The sequence below is a fragment of the Macrobrachium rosenbergii genome, chromosome 5 (genome assembly GCF_040412425.1).
Source record: "Macrobrachium rosenbergii isolate ZJJX-2024 chromosome 5, ASM4041242v1, whole genome shotgun sequence".
Taxonomy (NCBI): Eukaryota; Metazoa; Arthropoda; class Malacostraca; order Decapoda; family Palaemonidae; genus Macrobrachium; species Macrobrachium rosenbergii.
In genome coordinates this window covers 9,975,850-9,982,388 of record NC_089745.1, presented here as the reverse complement: position 1 = coordinate 9,982,388, position 6,539 = coordinate 9,975,850, and positions in this window count along the sequence as shown.

Below are 6,539 nucleotides of genomic sequence, written 5' to 3'. Positions count from 1 at the left end.
TTAAATGCAATATATATATATATATATATATATATATATATAATTGATATAAAATATAATATATATATATATATATATATATATATATATATATATATATATATATATATATATATATATATATATATATATATATATATATATATATATATATATATTGTGTGTGTGGGTGAGTGAGAGAAACAGAGAGACTCTGTGCTTATAAATTATACAAGAGCACATCAATCACGACGCTTCCACATCACGCAATAATATCTCAGAACACTTCACATTTATTCTCTGCCACTCAGTGCTTTAAAAAAAACCTCCCTTCAAAAAAAAAAAATAATAAAAAACGAAAGAAATCGGAAAACGTCAGCGCTTAATGGACGCAGAATCGATTTCAAATATTCATCTTCAGCATAATCTGGTGACTGACTGACTGACTGACGTCCCGGTCCGTATTTCCCCTTACTTCAGTCGCCGTCAGTCCCCGCGTCAGCCGGTGTCAGCAAGAAGCGAAGAGGCTTTGGTGACGGCCTGTCAGTCAGTCGGCCCCGGCGGTGGAAGCTTGCTACAGGAATGTCTGTCCTCATTTAAATTGTGTGGTCATGTATACGTATATGTCTATTTATATGTGTATGTATATGTATATGTCTATTCAGCCAAGGCCACAGGAAAAATAAAAGAAGGAGTACCAAACGCTTTCGTGTTATTTCAACACATTTTCGAGGTACAATGCTAAAAACACCGAGAATATCTAACGAAGTAAACATAATAGCTGAAAAAATGGAAAAAACAAATCTCCAAGATCCGGTTAAAATCAGTACATCAGATAATGAACAGCTCAACAGGTGATTGAAAAGAAACAATTTTACAAATCTCTCTCTATATATACAGTATGTATTTATATATATGTATATATATTATCTATATGTATGTATATATATATACATATGTGTGTGTGTTTGTGTGTATATATATACATGTATGTATATAAATTTGTCAAATTTGTTTTCCTAGTTTTGACTCTATTTCTAAATATGCCGCTTTATTGTAAGGTCCAGGCCTTAGCACTAGATTTCATAGCAACTATAGGTACTTAATAATTAATTAGTTAAGTTATCTCTAACATTGTTAGCACTTACCTACAGGTACACCGGTCTGAACAAAGAATAGCTTTCCGGCTGCCGCAGCGCTTGCCGGCCTCTCAACCTCCCCACCTTTAGCTGAACTTTGGACCTGGCTCGAGCCAGTAAATCCTGGCTAACATCTAGAAAAGAAAACAAGCTTTGACCAGTTTGTTTTTTTTTTTTTCCCATGACTTCCAAAACATTACGGAAATCATTTTTCCACGCTGCCCGGAATCCAAACTAACTTCTGTCTCAAATTCTACTTTGTGGTCTGGTTTGTTGCTTGCAACGAGGACGGAGTTTTTAACATATCTCTTATTCTAGTTTCTTTTTTGTTTCTTATTTTCTTTGTGCATGCTCACACATTCGTTTTTCTCTTTCTCTTATTTTCTTACGTCCTGTGCTGTAATGAAAAATCTTTATATTTTCACCTACAACTCTTCTTCTTTTAAGCTTCGCTTTTTTTTTCTTATTCTTTTACGTCTGTAAAAGAAAGTTTCCTATGTAAAATTTTTTTTTTATTATTTTGTGGTTAACATGAGGTCTGGCCACCGCTTGAACAAGCAACCACTAACTGAGAACAGAGAAAGTTGACAATTTCCTGTGGCTATCCATGGAGCCTTGGGCAAGTGGCATGCAACCTCATGCCAAATATGTCAGTGGTTGGGGACTTACAACTTACCTTAACAGTGAGTTCGGAAAAGCGTCCAGAGTGAAAGTTCAGGTGACTGTCACTTTCTAAAGATGCTGTACTTTAATTAGACTCTGGCCTTTGTCACTTTCGAGAGATTCTGGCTTTTGTCACTTTCAAAAGATTCTATACCTTCAACAGATTCTGGGGGTTTGTCACTTTCGGAAGATCCTAACCTTGGAAAGATTCTAGGCTGTGGTCGCTTTCGAAAGATGCTACACCTTAGGAAGATTCTGGGGTTTGTCACTTTCGAAAGATGTTGTATCTTGAAAGGATTCTGGCCTTTGTCACTTTCGAAAAATGCTGTACTTTAAAATGAACCTGGCTTCTGTCACTTTCGAGAGATGCTGTACTTTACAAAGATTCTGACCTTTGTTTCTTTCGAAGGATTCTGGCTTTTGTCACTTTCGAAAGATTCTGTACCTTAGAAAGATTCTGGGGGTTTGTCGTTTTCGGAAGACCCTGACCTTAGAAAGATTCTGGGTTTTGGTTGCTTTCGAAAGATGTTATATCTTGAAAGGATTCTGGCCTTTGTCACTTTCGAGAGACGGTGTACTTTAAAAAGATTCTGGGCTTTGGTCGCTTTCGAAGGATGCTAGGTCTTGAAAGGATTCTGTTTTGCGTCACTTTCGAAAGATGCTTTCCTTTAAAAAGATTCTGGCTTTTGTCACTTTCGAAATATGCTGTATCTTAAAAAGATTCTGGCTTTTGTTACTTTCGAAAGATGCTCTACCTTGAAAAGATTCTGGCTTCTGTCACTTCCGAAAGATGCTATGCCCTTTAGAGCCTGAGCTTCTGCAGGGGTCTGATGCGTTGACAAAGTTAGTTAATTAGACTCAGTGAGACCAGCCCTGGTTTCTGCAGTAATTCAAAGTGGCACAATTATGATGTTCAAGATAATAATGAGGAACTTGATAATAGTATCAACATTGAGATATAACACATCATTTTATTTTAGCAAAGACCTCTGTGCTCCTCTGGTTTCATCAGAAACAATACCAGCTTACAAGCAACAACCAATTTGCTCATGTAATTAGAGAAACACTACCACTAGCAGAATAATGTTAAAAATCAAATAAAAACAAACATCAAAAATTACAACATAGATAGCACATTATTTCATATAAACAAAGACCAATTAAAAATAACAACTGAAGCAGTATGTGACTGAGACTATCAAGAATGAAAGGAAATTACAAGGCAAAAGCAAATCCACTAGCAAGCAGTCAGTAAGCACACACCTCCCTCAAAATCTAAGCCCTTCTACCTTGGACCACTTTTGAAATCTTTAAATCTTTTATAGCTATCTTGTGGACAGATAAGCAGACAAACAAGTAAGTGACCGGTACGACCCTTAAGAAATGCCAGGTTAGAAGAGGAAACACAGAAGCAGGAGGAGAGTTTGGAATTGATGTGGATGAGGTAACCTGGTGGGAGATACTAGGTTACCTGTTGTGATAATCAGGTGTTTGACTTCCAAGACTGAATTAACAAGAAAGACAATAAGTAACAAATCTGCCAATGCTAAAACTGTTTCTACAGTTAAATTTACTCCTAATGACAATACTAATTATAATGATAAATTACTATCACGTACAACTATGGCAGTGGTTGCATACTTTGAACATTAAATCAACAGTCCTTTTACAAGGTATTAACGATCACACGTGCAATATCAGGTTGACTCCTACACCTGCGATTGCTGTTCGACAAGACTCCCTTTACACCTGTTTCTGGGCTTTCTAACTGACTCCCAACGCATCGGTTTCCCGACTGTTTATACACATAGCAACTGGTCGTCCGTCACGACACAACGTCTTCAATCGCATTTAAGTGTTGAATTTTGATTGCCTTCAGGATTACGACGTCGAGCAGCCCTTGTCGTATAAATGCATAAATTAGAATCGCATAAATTTTCTTAATTCTTAACCTATGAGCCAGTGCGTGACCAGGTGTAAGATTGGCGGGTACACAAACGCACGAGACTTGATAACAGGTCGATATGCTTCAACTAAAACGCCACAACGAGTTTTTCTTACCTTCTGTATAGCAACAGCAGGCACACAATAACACACACACACACACACACACACACACACACACACGCAATGAGACTAGCTGAAGATGTCTTCAGAAAAAAAAGACAATTCTCTTCCAAGATCATTTAACTGCTAAAGTAAGGATGAACACTACGTGCATTAAACTTTCGTGGCATCTCCTTTTTCATACACCTAAATAGGAGTGTCAATAGCCTTGCGACTACACACTTGTGGATCTTTGTCCAACACATGCTATCGTGGTTCCTTTTGATTTATCACTTATAACATCTCTGATACCTCTTTTACAACGTCCTCTTATACACCCTTACACACGTGTACACACTTACACTCAAGCACAAACACAATGAGAACGTAGCTAATGGTCTATTTCGTTAAGGAGTTTCAACCACAGAGTGAGACAAATTTCCATTTACAGTTATTTTGTTCACGCTTAACATGAAGCATCGAATATCTACCTCACGTAAAAAAAAAAGTTACCAAGAACGGGTTTTCTTTATTGCAAGCAGTTCTACATGTTAATCTATACGAGCATACATAAATTTATGTATGTAAATCGAAGGTGCAGCCACCCGTCTTCGTTTCTTTACGTTTTCAATGAAATTTTGTTAGATGTTGATTGAGGTTCAAGAAAGAGTTTAATAGATTTATTCAATGAATAATTTATTAGATATATTTATTAATTTATTTATTTTTGTTTAGCTCATTGTAAACTGTCTTCGATTCAGCTCAGACAAAAGTTTAAACGTACAACTTCTCTTGCCTCTCAGTTAGTCTAATTAATGTCAAATAAAACTTTTTCACTTTTAGTGTTCAGTGAAAGAAAACTTTTGTGCCGGCTTTGTCTGTCTGTCCGCACTTTTTCTGTTCGCACTTTTTTCTGTCTGCCTCAGATCTTGTAACTACTGAGGCTAGAGGGCTGCAAATTGGTATGCTGATCATCCACCCTCCAATCATTAAACATGCCAAATTTCAACCCTTTAGCCTGAGTAGTTTTTATTATTTAAGGTTTAGTTAGCCATAATCGTGCTTCTGGCAACGATATAGGTTACGCCACCACCGGGCCGGGGTTGAAGTTTCATGGGCCTCGGCTCATACAGCATTATACCACCGAAAGATAGATCAATTTAAGTGGTTGATTATACGCTTTTACTTGTTTTTAATGTGGCGCATTTTTTACTTGTTTTTTAATGTATTGTTAATGTTGACTGAGCTGAATATGGACTACACTGTATGGTAGAGGCGTGCATGGTACCCATGAGGCGTTCTTCGTTGTGATTTACAATGTCATTAAGCTTTGGTAAAAGTAAAGTTCTTTTTCGTCATGAAGAAGATGCCACTATAAGTATGATTTCCAAAATCAAGCTCGCTCCTCGGCTCCCTCCCAAAATAAGTACCGGAAGTTTATTAGTCATTGTACCAAGGGCAAATATTTCTGACTGTAATAAATAAATTTGCCAATATTCTTGTTCTTTCTCCAGCCTTTACGAGAGAGGCTGCCAAAGCAAAGCCCCTTCCTAATTGTAAGAAAGCAACAGTCCTCATCTGTGATGTATTTTGGATTTTAAGAACTGCTCACTTCAGATATTGGTCTTCTGATCTTGTTTTGTGCTAACGTAGAAAAGCAATATTAACTACAATTTTAGCTGTAAATTCAACCACAGTTGATAACGCTATTGAATAGGAAATCATGACAAAAAGCAAACAGCTGACTGTTATAGCAGCTAACTCTCTGTCTTCTCTCTCTCAAAATGCGTAACACAGATGTGAATGCTAGGCCTTGACCCAAATGTGTGTGAGTGTGTGTGTGCTTGTGTGTGTGTGTGTGTTTACTGTACTATATCGTATATTTACCAAAATGACAAGTGAGACTTCTGGATGGTCCAGATTTCATGCTTTGAAAATATTATTAAAAATTATTGTTTTGTAAAAACAATTGTTCCCGTAACCTGAAGCGTTATTATCCAAAATCCAGATGATCCAATGCAAGCAAAGCTTGCCCATGGAAATTCACTAATATTACATTTATATAGTGTGTATGAATGTCAGGGTTACTTATTCTTTTGAGGTATTGCAAACTCGCTTCCACACAAATCCGTTTAGGAGCTATTTGCTTTAACTAGATGTAACCTGTTTTAAACTTCTAATCTAACGCAGCTTAAGGTTTATTAAAAGGAAGGGCATCTCTGAATTGTGCATTTCTATGATAATTGTGCAAAAGTGAAGACTGTATCATTAAAATAAGAAAAAAGAAACGTTACGACTTCAGCAAGAAACTAATTAATTCTGCGTTTCATCGTTCTGTCTAAAACAAACCAATTTTTTATTTGGATCTTCCAGAAAGGAGTTTGTCGTATGACGCATTTGGCTGTTGGTGCAAGATTCCTAGTCCAAAGCTAGAAGAAGCAGCTTCAGAAAAGCAAAGCAGTCCCTAAAGTTCCTGACTTTCGTTTCCTTTTCACGTTCCAATGACTGCGCCTTGTGGCTAATTTTTAGATTGCCATAATGGTTCTAATAAGTTTATGAATTTTGGTCTGAAATAATGATAAAAATTTAAAATTTATTAAATTATTTATACAAATTTTATATATTATTGCATTAAATTTCATGAATAATATAAAAAATGTTTTTACTTGAAGAAAATATTATATTATTTAGAATAAAACTGAGAGGTAATAC